The 12,555-nt window shown below is 44.1% G+C and overlaps 1 protein-coding gene across 2 annotated transcripts in view; it reads right to left on the bottom strand.

The window, feature by feature from the left end:
• The window catches only part of si:ch1073-83n3.2, a 46,738-nt gene that overhangs the window by 17,912 nt on the left and 16,271 nt on the right, over positions 1–12,555 (bottom strand). The gene's annotated exons all lie outside the window — the stretch shown is intronic.

Here is a 12,555-nt window from a genome sequence, read left to right on the forward strand (position 1 = left end):
GGAAGGTTACTAGTTAGAGTACTGGGGGTCAGGGTTGGTTATTAGTTAGAGTACTGGGGGTCTGGGTTGGGAAGGTTACTAGTAAGAGTACTGGGGTTCAGGGTTGGGAAGGTTACTAATTAGAGTACTGTTGGTCAGGGTTGGGAAGGTTACTAGTGAAAGTACTGGGGGTCTGGGTTGGGAAGGTTACTAGTTAGAGTACTGGGGGTCTGGGTTGGTTACTAGTTAGAGTACTGGGGGTCAGGGTTGGGAAGGTTACTAGTTAGAGTGCTGGGGGTCTGGGTTGGTTACTAGTTAGAGTACTGGGGGTCTGGGTTGGGAAGGTTACTAGTTAGAGTACTGGGGTTCAGGGTTGGGAAGGTTACTAGTTAGAGTACTGGGGTTCAGGGTTGGGAAGGTTACTAGTTAGAGTGCTGGGGGTCTGGGTTGGTTACTAGTTAGAGTACTGGGGTTCAGGTTTGGGAAGGTTACTAGTTAGAGTGCTGGGGGTCTGGGTTGGTTACTAGTTAGAGTACTAGGGGTCTGGGTTGGGAAGGTTACTAGTTAGAGTACTGGGGTTCAGGGTTGGGAAGGTTACTAGTTAGAGTGCTAGGGGTCTGGGTTGGTTACTAGTTAGAGTACTGGGGTTCAGGGTTGGGAAGGTTACTAGTTAGAGTGCTGGGGGTCTGGGTTGGTTACTAGTTAGAGTACTGGGGTTCAGGGTTGGGAAGGTTACTAGTTAGAGTACTGGGGTTCAGGGTTGGGAAGGTTACTAGTTAGAGTACTGGGGTTCAGGGTTGGGAAGGTTACTAGTTAGAGTACTGGGGTTCAGGGTTGGGAAGGTTACTAGTTAGAGTACTTGGGGTCTGGGTTGGGAAGGTTACTAGTTAGAGTGCTGGGGGTCAGGGTTGGGAAGGTTACTAGTTAGAGTGCTGGGGGTCTGGGTTGGTTACTAGTTAGAGTGCTGGGGGTCTGGGTTGGGAAGGTTACTAGTTAGAGTGCTGGGGGTCAGGGTTGGGAAGGTTACTAGTTAGAGTACTGGGGGTCAGGGATGGGAATGTTACTAGTTAGAGTACTGGGGTCTGTGTTGGTTACTAGTTAGAGTACTGGGGGTCAGGGATGGGAATGTTACTAGTTAGAGTACTGGGGGTCTGGGTTGGGAAGGTTACTAGTTAGAGTACTAGGGGTCTGGGTTGGGAAGGTTACTAGTTAGAGTACTGGGGATCAGGGTTGGGAAGGTTACTAGTTAGAGTACTAGGGGTCTGGGTTGGGAAGGTTACTAGTTAGAGTACTGGGGTTCAGGGTTGGGAAGGTCACTAGAGTACTAGGGGTCAGAGTTGGGAAGGTTACTAGTTAGAGTACTGGGGGTCAGGGTTGGTTATTAGTTAGAGTACTGGGGGTCTGGGTTGGGAAGGTTACTAGTTAGAGTACTGGGGGTCTGGGTTGGGAAGGTTACTAATTAGAGTACTGCGGGTCAGGGTTGGGAAGGTTACTAGTTAGAGTACTGGGGGTCTGGGTTGGGAAGGTTACTAGTTAGAGTACTGGGGGTCTGGGTTGGTTACTAGTTAGAGTACTGGGGGTCAGGGTTGGGAAGGTTACTAGTTAGAGTGCTGGGGGTCTGGGTTGGTTACTAGTTAGAGTACTGGGGGTCTGGGTTGGGAAGGTTACTAGTTAGAGTACTGGGGGTCTGGGTTGGTTACTAGTTAGAGTGCTGGGGGTCTGGGTTGGTTACTAGTTAGAGTACTGGGGGTCTGGGTTGGGAAGGTTACTAGTTAGAGTACTGGGGTTCAGGGTTGGGAAGGTTACTAGTTAGAGTACTGGGGTTCAGGGTTGGGAAGGTTACTAGTTAGAGTGCTGGGGGTCTGGGTTGGTTACTAGTTAGAGTACTGGGGTTCAGGTTTGGGAAGGTTACTAGTTAGAGTGCTGGGGGTCTGGGTTGGTTACTAGTTAGAGTACTAGGGGTCTGGGTTGGGAAGGTTACTAGTTAGAGTACTGTGGTTCAGGGTTGGGAAGGTTACTAGTTAGAGTGCTGGGGGTCTGGGTTGGTTACTAGTTAGAGTACTGGGGTTCAGGGTTGGGAAGGTTACTAGTTAGAGTACTGGGGTTCAGGGTTGGGAAGGTTACTAGTTAGAGTGCTGGGGGTCTGGGTTGGTTACTAGTTAGAGTACTGGGGTTCAGGGTTGGGAAGGTTACTAGTTAGAGTACTGGGGTCTGGGTTGGGAAGGTTACTAGTTAGAGTACTGGGGATCAGGGTTGGGAAGGTTACTAGTTAGAGTACTAGGGGTCTGGGTTGGGAAGGTTACTAGTTAGAGTACTGGGGTTCAGGGTTGGGAAGGTCACTAGAGTACTAGGGTCAGAGTGGGAAGGTTACTAGTTAGAGTTGGGGGTCAGGGTTGGTTATTAGTTAGAGTACTGGGGGTCTGGGTTGGGAAGGTTACTAGTTAGAGTACTGGGGGTCTGGGTTGGGAAGGTTACTAATTAGAGTACTGGGGTCAGGGTTGGGAAGGTTACTAGTTAGAGTACTGGGGGTCTGGGTTGGGAAGGTTACTAGTTAGAGTACTGGGGGTCTGGGTTGGTTACTAGTTAGAGTACTGGGGGTCAGGGTTGGGAAGGTTACTAGTTAGAGTGCTGGGGGTCTGGGTTGGTTACTAGTTAGAGTACTGGGGGTCTGGGTTGGGAAGGTTACTAGTTAGAGTACTGGGGGTCTGGGTTGGTTACTAGTTAGAGTGCTGGGGGTCTGGGTTGGTTACTAGTTAGAGTACTGGGGGTCTGGGTTGGGAAGGTTACTAGTTAGAGTGCTGGGGGTCTGGGTTGGGAAGGTTACTAGTTAGAGTACTGGGGTTCAGGGTTGGGAAGGTTACTAGTTAGAGTACTGGGGTTCAGGGTTGGGAAGGTTACTAGTTAGAGTGCTGGGGGTCTGGGTTGGTTACTAGTTAGAGTACTGGGGTTCAGGTTTGGGAAGGTTACTAGTTAGAGTGCTGGGGGTCTGGGTTGGTTACTAGTTAGAGTACTAGGGGTCTGGGTTGGGAAGGTTACTAGTTAGAGTACTGGGGTTCAGGGTTGGGAAGGTTACTAGTTAGAGTGCTGGGGGTCTGGGTTGGTTACTAGTTAGAGTACTGGGGTTCAGGGTTGGGAAGGTTACTAGTTAGAGTACTGGGGTTCAGGGTTGGGAAGGTTACTAGTTAGAGTGCTGGGGGTCTGGGTTGGTTACTAGTTAGAGTACTGGGGTTCAGGGTTGGGAAGGTTACTAGATAGAGTACTGGGGTTCAGGGTTGGGAAGGTTACTAGTGAAAGTACTGGGGGTCTGGGTTGGGAAGGTTACTAGTTAGAGTACTGGGGTTCAGGGTTGGGAAGGTCACTAGAGTACTAGGGGTCAGGGTTGGGAAGGTTACTAGTTAGAGTGCTGGGGGTCTGGGTTGGTTACTAGTTAGAGTACTGGGGGTCTGGGTTGGGAAGGTTACTAGTTAGAGTACTGGGGTTCAGGGTTGGGAAGGTTACTAGTTAGAGTACTGGGGTTCAGGGTTGGGAAGGTTACTAGTTAGAGTGCTGGGGTCTGGGTTGGTTACTAGTTAGTTAGAGTACTGGGGTTCAGGTTTGGGAAGGTTACTAGTTAGAGTGCTGGGGGTCTGGGTTGGTTACTAGTTAGAGTACTAGGGGTCTGGGTTGGGAAGGTTACTAGTTAGAGTACTGGGGTTCAGGGTTGGGAAGGTTACTAGTTAGAGTGCTAGGGGTCTGGGTTGGTTACTAGTTAGAGTACTGGAGTTCAGGGTTGGGAAGGTTACTAGTTAGAGTGCTGGGGGTCTGGGTTGGTTACTAGTTAGAGTACTGGGGTTCAGGGTTGGGAAGGTTACTAGTTAGAGTACTGGGGTTCAGGGTTGGGAAGGTTACTAGTTAGAGTACTGGGGTTCAGGGTTGGGAAGGTTACTAGTTAGAGTACTGGGGTTCAGGGTTGGGAAGGTTACTAGTTAGAGTACTTGGGGTCTGGGTTGGGAAGGTTACTAGTTAGAGTGCTGGGGGTCAGGGTTGGGAAGGTTACTAGTTAGAGTGCTGGGGGTCTGGGTTGGTTACTAGTTAGAGTGCTGGGGGTCTGGGTTGGGAAGGTTACTAGTTAGAGTGCTGGGGGTCAGGGTTGGGAAGGTTACTAGTTAGAGTACTGGGGGTCAGGGATGGGAATGTTACTAGTTAGAGTACTGGGGTCTGTGTTGGTTACTAGTTAGAGTACTGGGGGTCAGGGATGGGAATGTTACTAGTTAGAGTACTGGGGGTCTGGGTTGGGAAGGTTACTAGTTAGAGTACTAGGGGTCTGGGTTGGGAAGGTTACTAGTTAGAGTACTGGGGATCAGGGTTGGGAAGGTTACTAGTTAGAGTACTAGGGGTCTGGGTTGGGAAGGTTACTAGTTAGAGTACTGGGGTTCAGGGTTGGGAAGGTCACTAGAGTACTAGGGGTCAGAGTTGGGAAGGTTACTAGTTAGAGTACTGGGGGTCAGGGTTGGTTATTAGTTAGAGTACTGGGGGTCTGGGTTGGGAAGGTTACTAGTTAGAGTACTGGGGTTCAGGGTTGGGAAGGTTACTAATTAGAGTACTGTTGGTCAGGGTTGGGAAGGTTACTAGTTAGAGTACTGGGGGTCTGGGTTGGGAAGGTTACTAGTTAGAGTACTGGGGGTCTGGGTTGGTTACTAGTTAGAGTACTGGGGGTCAGGGTTGGGAAGGTTACTAGTTAGAGTGCTGGGGGTCTGGGTTGGTTACTAGTTAGAGTACTGGGGGTCTGGGTTGGGAAGGTTACTAGTTAGAGTACTGGGGGTCTGGGTTGGTTACTAGTTAGAGTGCTGGGGGTCTGGGTTGGTTACTAGTTAGAGTGCTGGGGGTCTGGGTTGGGAAGGTTACTAGTTAGAGTACTGGGGTTCAGGGTTGGGAAGGTTACTAGTTAGAGTGCTGGGGGTCTGGGTTGGTTACTAGTTAGAGTACTGGGGTTCAGGTTTGGGAAGGTTACTAGTTAGAGTGCTGGGGGTCTGGGTTGGTTACTAGTTAGAGTACTAGGGGTCTGGGTTGGGAAGGTTACTAGTTAGAGTACTGGGGTTCAGGGTTGGGAAGGTTACTAGTTAGAGTGCTGGGGGTCTGGGTTGGTTACTAGTTAGAGTACTGGGGTTCAGGGTTGGGAAGGTTACTAGTTAGAGTACTGGGGTTCAGGGTTGGGAAGGTTACTAGTTAGAGTGCTGGGGGTCTGGGTTGGTTACTAGTTAGAGTACTGGGGTTCAGGGTTGGGAAGGTTACTAGTTAGAGTACTGGGGTTCAGGGTTGGGAAGGTTACTAGTTAGAGTACTGGGGTTCAGGGTTGGGAAGGTTACTAGTTAGAGTACTGGGGTTCAGGGTTGGGAAGGTTACTAGTTAGAGTACTGGGGTTCAGGGTTGGGAAGGTTACTAGTTAGAGTACTTGGGGTCTGGGTTGGGAAGGTTACTAGTTAGAGTGCTGGGGGTCAGGGTTGGGAAGGTTACTAGTTAGAGTACTGGGGGTCTGGGTTGGGAAGGTTACTAGTTAGAGTGCTGGGGGTCAGGGTTGGGAAGGTTACTAGTTAGAGTGCTGGGGGTCAGGGTTGGGAAGGTACTAGTTAGAGTACTGGGGGTCAGGGTTGGGAAGGTTACTAGTTAGAGTGCTGGGGGTCAGGGTTGGGAAGGTTACTAGTTAGAGTACTGGGGTTCAGGGTTGGGAAGGTTACTAGTTAGAGTACTGGGGTTCAGGGTTGGGAAGGTTACTAGTTAGAGTGCTGGGGGTCTGGGTTGGGAAGGTTACTAGTTAGAGTGCTGGGGGTCAGGGTTGGGAAGGTTACTAGTTAGAGTGCTGGGGGTCTGGGTTGGGAAGGTTACTAGTTAGAGTGCTGGGGGTCTGGGTTGGGAAGGTTACTAGTTAGAGTGCTGGGGGTCTGGGTTGGGAAGGTTACTAGTTAGAGTGCTGGGGGTCAGGGTTGGGAAGGTTACTAGTTAGAGTGCTGGGGGTCTGGGTTGGGAAGGTTACTAGTTAGAGTGCTGGGGGTCTGGGTTGGGAAGGTTACTAGTTAGAGTGCTGGGGGTCAGGGTTGGGAAGGTTACTAGTTAGAGTACTGGGGTTCAGGGTTGGGAAGGTTACTAGTTAGAGTGCTGGGGGTCAGGGTTGGGAAGGTTACTAGTTAGAGTACTGGGGTTCAGGGTTGGGAAGGTTACTAGTTAGAGTACTGGGGTTCAGGGTTGGGAAGGTTACTAGTTAGAGTGCTGGGGTCTGGGTTGGGAAGGTTACTAGTTAGAGTGCTGGGGGTCAGGGTTGGGAAGGTTACTAGTTAGAGTGCTGGGGGTCTGGGTTGGGAAGGTTACTAGTTAGAGTGCTGGGGGTCTGGGTTGGGAAGGTTACTAGTTAGAGTGCTGGGGGTCTGGGTTGGGAAGGTTACTAGTTAGAGTGCTGGGGAAGTCAGGGTTGGGAAGGTTACTAGTTAGAGTGCTGGGGGTCTGGGTTGGGAAGGTTACTAGTTAGAGTGCTGGGGGTCTGGGTTGGGAAGGTTACTAGTTAGAGTGCTGGGGGTCAGGGTTGGGAAGGTTACTAGTTAGAGTACTGGGGTTCAGGGTTGGGAAGGTTACTAGTTAGAGTACTGGGGTTCAGGGTTGGGAAGGTATTAGACAAAGACAAAAAGGATCCATCAAACGCATTTGGTGTGACATCATAGTGGTCTCTGATTGGTGGTCATCATTTGGTGTGACATCATAGTGGTCTCTGATTGGTGGTCATCATTTGGTGTGACATCATAGTGGTCTCTGATTGGTGGTCATCATTTGGTGTGACATCATAGTGGTCTCTGATTGGTGGTCATCATTTGGTGTGACATCATAGTGGTCTCTGATTGGTGGTCATCATTTGGTGTGACATCATAGTGGTCTCTGATTGGTGGTCAGACTCACTCAGGCTGGAACAAACATTTCTTCAATGCGTAATTGAATGTCATTGAAAAAACAATTTGAACTTGAAAGTAATTACCTCGTTTTTCAAAAGTATCTGTAATCCGATTACAATATCTTTGCTGGTAACGTAACTGATTACAGTTACCATGTTTACACGTTTTTAAATCTTGAAAATAAAAGTGTAATATTAGGATAATTATGCCTATCACGAATTGGACTTGGGGCATAAACCACATTTCTGTAGCATATGGAACGGGGAAATAATTTACATTTTACATTTAAGTCATTTAGCAGACGCTCTTAATTTCCCAGGGTCTGATAACTGTCAGAAGTTTCCCTCGCGATGGGGAAGTTAGAATAATGAAAAATATGAATTTTTAAAAATCCCTTTAGCCTTTATATTTATGTGTAATCCTATGAAATGTCTTATGTTGCACAGCTTAGTATAAGCTCAACCTCTGTACAGATGTCCTTTCTTTTCATACAAAATCTTTCTCTCCAGCCGCCATTGCTGGTAGCATAGCGACGGTTATCTAGAAAGCACACCCTCCACTAGACCGTAAATCTCTATGGGTTCTAGAAAGCACACCCTCCACTAGACCGTAAAGCCCTCTAAATTCTAGAAAGCACACCCTCCACTTTGACCGTAATGCCCTCTTGGGTTCTCGAGCACACCTCCACTAGACCGGGTAAAGCCCTCTATGGGTTCTAGAAAGCACACCCTCCACTAGACCGTAAAGCCCTCTATGGGTTCTAGAAAGCACACCCTCCACTAGACCGTAAAGCCCTCTATGGGTTCTAGAAAGCACACCCTCCACTAGACCGTAAAGCCCTCTATGGGTTCTAGAAAGCACACCCTCCACTAGACCGTAAAGCCCTCTATGGGTTCTAGAATCACACCCTCCACTAGACCGTAAAGCACTAATGTATGGGTTCCAGAAAGCACTCTATTCAGTTCCCTCCACTAGACCGTAAAGCCCTCTTTGGGTTCTAGAAAGCACACCCTCCACTAGACCGTAAAGCCCTCTTTGGGTTCTAAAAAGCACACCCTCCACTAGACCGTAAAGCCCTCTATGGGTTCTAGAAAGCACACCCTCCACTAGACCGTAAAGCCCTCTATGGGTTCTAGAAAGCACACCCTCCACTAGACCGTAAAGCCCTCGTAAAGCCCTCGTAAAGCCCTCTGGTGCGATTGATGGCAATGATCAGAGGTGCGTGCCGGTAATCATCAAAGTAAAATGATTTCTGTAACACATTACTTTGAAAAGCATTACCCCCAACACTGGTCCTAATACATTATATTACAAATATTATTCTTGTCAATTGCATTAAGATCAGTGAGTTTAGTATTATGCACATCATCTGGGATTTAACAAATGATACAATTCTATGATTTGGGATACTGATTCTCTGATAGAGTTCAGTTCAGTTTGATCATGTATTGAGTTGCTGAATCTCTGATAGAGTTCAGTACAGTTTGATAATGTATTGGGTTATTAAATCTCTGATTCAGTTCAGTTTGATAATGTATTGAGTTATTAAATCTCTGATAGAGTTCAGTACAGTTTGATAATGTATTGGGTTATTAAATCTCTGATTCAGTTCAGTTTGATAATGTATTGAGTTATTAAATCTCTGATAGAGTTCAGTACAGTTTGATAATGTATTGGGTTATTAAATCTCTGATAAAGCTCAGTACAGTTTAATAATGTATTGGGTTACAGAATCTCTGATTCAGTTCAGTACAGTTTGATAATGTATTGGGTTATTAAATCTCTGATAGAGTTCTGTACAGTTTGATAATGTATTGGGTTACAGAATCTCTGATTCAGATCAGTTTGATAATGTATTGGGTTACAGAATCTCTGATTCAGTTCAGTTTGATAATGTATTGGGTTATTAAATCTCTGATAGAGTTCAGTACAGTTTGATAATGTATTGGGTTATTGAATCTCTGATAGAGTTCAGTACAGTTTGATAATGTATTGGGTTATTAAATCTCTGATAGAGTTCAGTACAGTTTGATAATGTATTGGGTTACAGAATCTCTGATTCAGTTTGATAATGTATTGGGTTATCAAATCTCTGATTCAGTTCAGTACAGTTTGATAATGTATTGGGTTATTAAATCTCTGATAGAGTTCAGTACAGTTTGATAATGTATTGGGTTACAGAATCTCTGATAGAGTTCAGTACAGTTTGATAATGTATTGGGTTATTAAATCTCTGATTCAGTTCAGTTTGATAATGTATTGAGTTATTAAATCTCTGATAGAGTTCAGTACAGTTTGATAATGTATTGGGTTACAGAATCTCTGATAGAGTTCAGTACAGTTTGATAATGTATTGGGTTATCAAATCTCTGATAGAGTTCAGTACAGTTTGATAATGTATTGGGTTACAGAATCTCTGATAGAGTTCAGTACAGTTTGATAATGTATTGGGTTATCAAATCTCTGATTCAGTTCAGTACAGTTTGATAATGTATTGGGTTATCAAATCTCTGATAGAGTTCAGTACAGTTTGATAATGTATTGGGTTACAGAATCTCTGATTCAGTTCAGTACAGTTTGATAATGTATTGGGTTACAGAATCTCTGATTCAGTTCAGTTTGATAATGTATTGGGTTACAGAATCTCTGATAGAGTTCAGTACAGTTTGATAATGTATTGGGTTACAGAATCTCTGATTCAGTTCAGTACAGTTTGATAATGTATTGGGTTATTAAATCTCTGATAGAGTTCAGTACAGTTTGATAATGTATTGGGTTACAGAATCTCTGATTCAGTTCAGTTTGATAATGTATTGGGTTACAGAATCTCTGATTCAGTTCAGTTTGATAATGTATTGGGTTACTGAATCTCTGATAGAGTTCAGTACAGTTTGATAATGTACTGGGTTATTAAATCTCTGATAGAGTTCAGTACAGTTTGATAATATATTGGGTTACAGAATCTCTGATAGAGTTCAGTTCAGTTCGATAATGTATTGGGTTATTAAATCTCTGATAGAGTTCAGTACAGTTTGATAATGTATTGGGTTACAGAATCTCTGATTCAGTTCAGTTTGATAATGTATTGGGTTACAGAATCTCTGATTCAGTTCAGTTTGATAATGTATTGGGTTATTAAATCTCTGATAGAGTTCAGTACAGTTTGATAATGTATTGGGTTACAGAATCTCTGATTCAGTTCAGTTTGATAATGTATTGGGTTACTGAATCTCTGATAGAGTTCAGTACAGTTTGATAATGTATTGGGTTATTAAATCTCTAATAGAGTTCAGTACAGTTTGATAATGTATTGGGTTACAGAATCTCTGATTCAGATCAGTTTGATAATGTATTGGGTTATTAAATCTCTGATAGAGTTCAGTACAGTTTGATAATGTATTGGGTTATTAAATCTCTGATTCAGTTCAGTTCAGTTTGATAATGTATTGGGTTACAGAATCTCTGATTCAGTTCAGTTTGATAATGTATTGGGTTACAGAATCTCTGATTCAGTTCAGTTTGATAATGTATTGGGTTACAGAATCTCTGATTCAGTTCAGTTTGATAATGTATTGGGTTACAGAATCTCTGATTCAGTTCAGTTCAGTCTTTTAATGGCACACTATACAACATGTGTTCTCATGTCTGAAATCATTACCTTAATACACCAATATTTAGTTTTGGCTTAATCTGATTTAGTGTCTTTTGTTCATTATTCAACATATATACCTAAGAAATTATGACAGAAATAAAGTATTCAGAAAAGGTTTTTGTTGCGGTAATGAAATAAATAACAAAATATTTGTTATAATTTTAATTGTAAATATATTTGTTTTCAGTCTTATGTTTAACTCTTTCTTTTCATTAGGTGACCAATGTAAAAAAATATATATCATTTTTGTTTTTATTACTTTTTTTGGAATTTGTTCGTAGTTGTGATAAAATGTTGGATCAATAACCATAACAGTAATTATGAAATAGATCAATACAGATCCCAATCATGTGATCCTAGAGGAAGTACATTGGAAAAAGTTGTTCTTTAAATAAAAAATAAAAATTTGCCTTAAAAAAAAAAACATTGGTGTGAAGTGCCAGTTTCGTGAGAATCACCCAGGTAGCTATAATATCTCTGTGTCTCTGTCCTTCAGAGACATTATCAGGACCGGCCAGCCAGTCAGCCAGCCAGCCAGCCAGTCAGCCAGCCAGTCAGCCAGCCAGCCAGCCAGCCAGCCAGCCAGCCAGCCAGCCAGTCAGTCAGCCAGCCAGCCAGCCAGCCAGCCAGCCAGCCAGCCAGCCAGCCAGCCTCTGTGTTAATAATAATATATGGATGTGGACCCAGAGAATGTGTTAGGCTGTGTCACGCCCTGGTCTTAGTATTTTGTGTTGTCTATTTTGTGTTGTCTTTATTATGTTGGTCAGGCCAGGGTGTGACATGGCTGATGTGTTGGTTTTGTCTAGGTTTTTTTTGTAGGTTATGGGATTGTGGTTAGTGGAGTTATCTAGGAAAGTCTATGGTTGCCTGGAGTGGTTCTCAATCAGAGGCAGGTGTTTATCGTTGTCTCTGATTGGGAACCATATTTAGGCAGCCATATTCTTTGAGTGTTTCGTGGGTGATTTCCTATCTCTTTATTTGTTTGCACCAGATAGGGAGGGCTGTTTCGGGTTTTCACGGTTATTGTTTTTGTATACTGTTCGTATTTTTCATCTTAATTAAATATGTATAAAGATAACTACACTGCATTTTGGTCCACCTCTCTTACAACGGAAGAAAAACCTTTAACAGGCTGACGGAGAAGGAGGAGAATACCAGGGATTATTAGAGTGAAACAGATGGATTATCCTGAGAGGTGTGGAGATAATCCGAGACACACACACACACACACACACACACACACACACACACACACACACACACACACACACACACACACACACACACACACACACACACACACACACACACACACACACACACACACACACACAGCAGCGTCGCATCACCTACACATCACAGCGGCACGGATACAATGTATCCACTACGACAGACGCAACAAGTAGTAGAACAATCTACCCGGGAGACCATCAGACCACCAGACTATCAGACCACCAGTACATTCAGCTGTACTTCATGGAGAATTGAGTTTATATTGGTAGTTTATTTTTACAGATTAGTAATAAACAGTTCTAACTAATAGGTTGAAATAATATAAACGTGAGTTGAATCTAATCACTTGGTTATTTTACAGCAGGTACAGTTTGTATCTGTTCCAGACATCTGTAGCGTCAACACTTCCTACTTCCTTTCACAGTGCACCATCCACGTAGCTAATATATAATAATATATGCCATTTAGCAGACGCTTTTATCCAAAGCGACTTACAGTCATGTGTGCATACATTCTACGTATTGGTGGTCCCGGGGATCGAACCCACTACCCTGGCGTTACAAGCGCCATGCACTACCAACTGAGCTACAGAAGCTCCTACATTAAAGACACTGGAAAGTACTAGGACTATTTTAAAAAAAAAAAAAAAGCTGAATTAGACAAACTGTTATATATTATATTATATTGTTATAAATGTCATCCCTAAACATGTATCAAAGCATTTCAAATCAAATATTTTTTTATTTTTTTGCGTAGCACAGTAAAACAAGTTCATCC

Source organism: Oncorhynchus gorbuscha, linkage group LG19 (genome assembly GCF_021184085.1).
Source record: "Oncorhynchus gorbuscha isolate QuinsamMale2020 ecotype Even-year linkage group LG19, OgorEven_v1.0, whole genome shotgun sequence".
Taxonomy (NCBI): domain Eukaryota; kingdom Metazoa; phylum Chordata; class Actinopteri; order Salmoniformes; family Salmonidae; genus Oncorhynchus; species Oncorhynchus gorbuscha.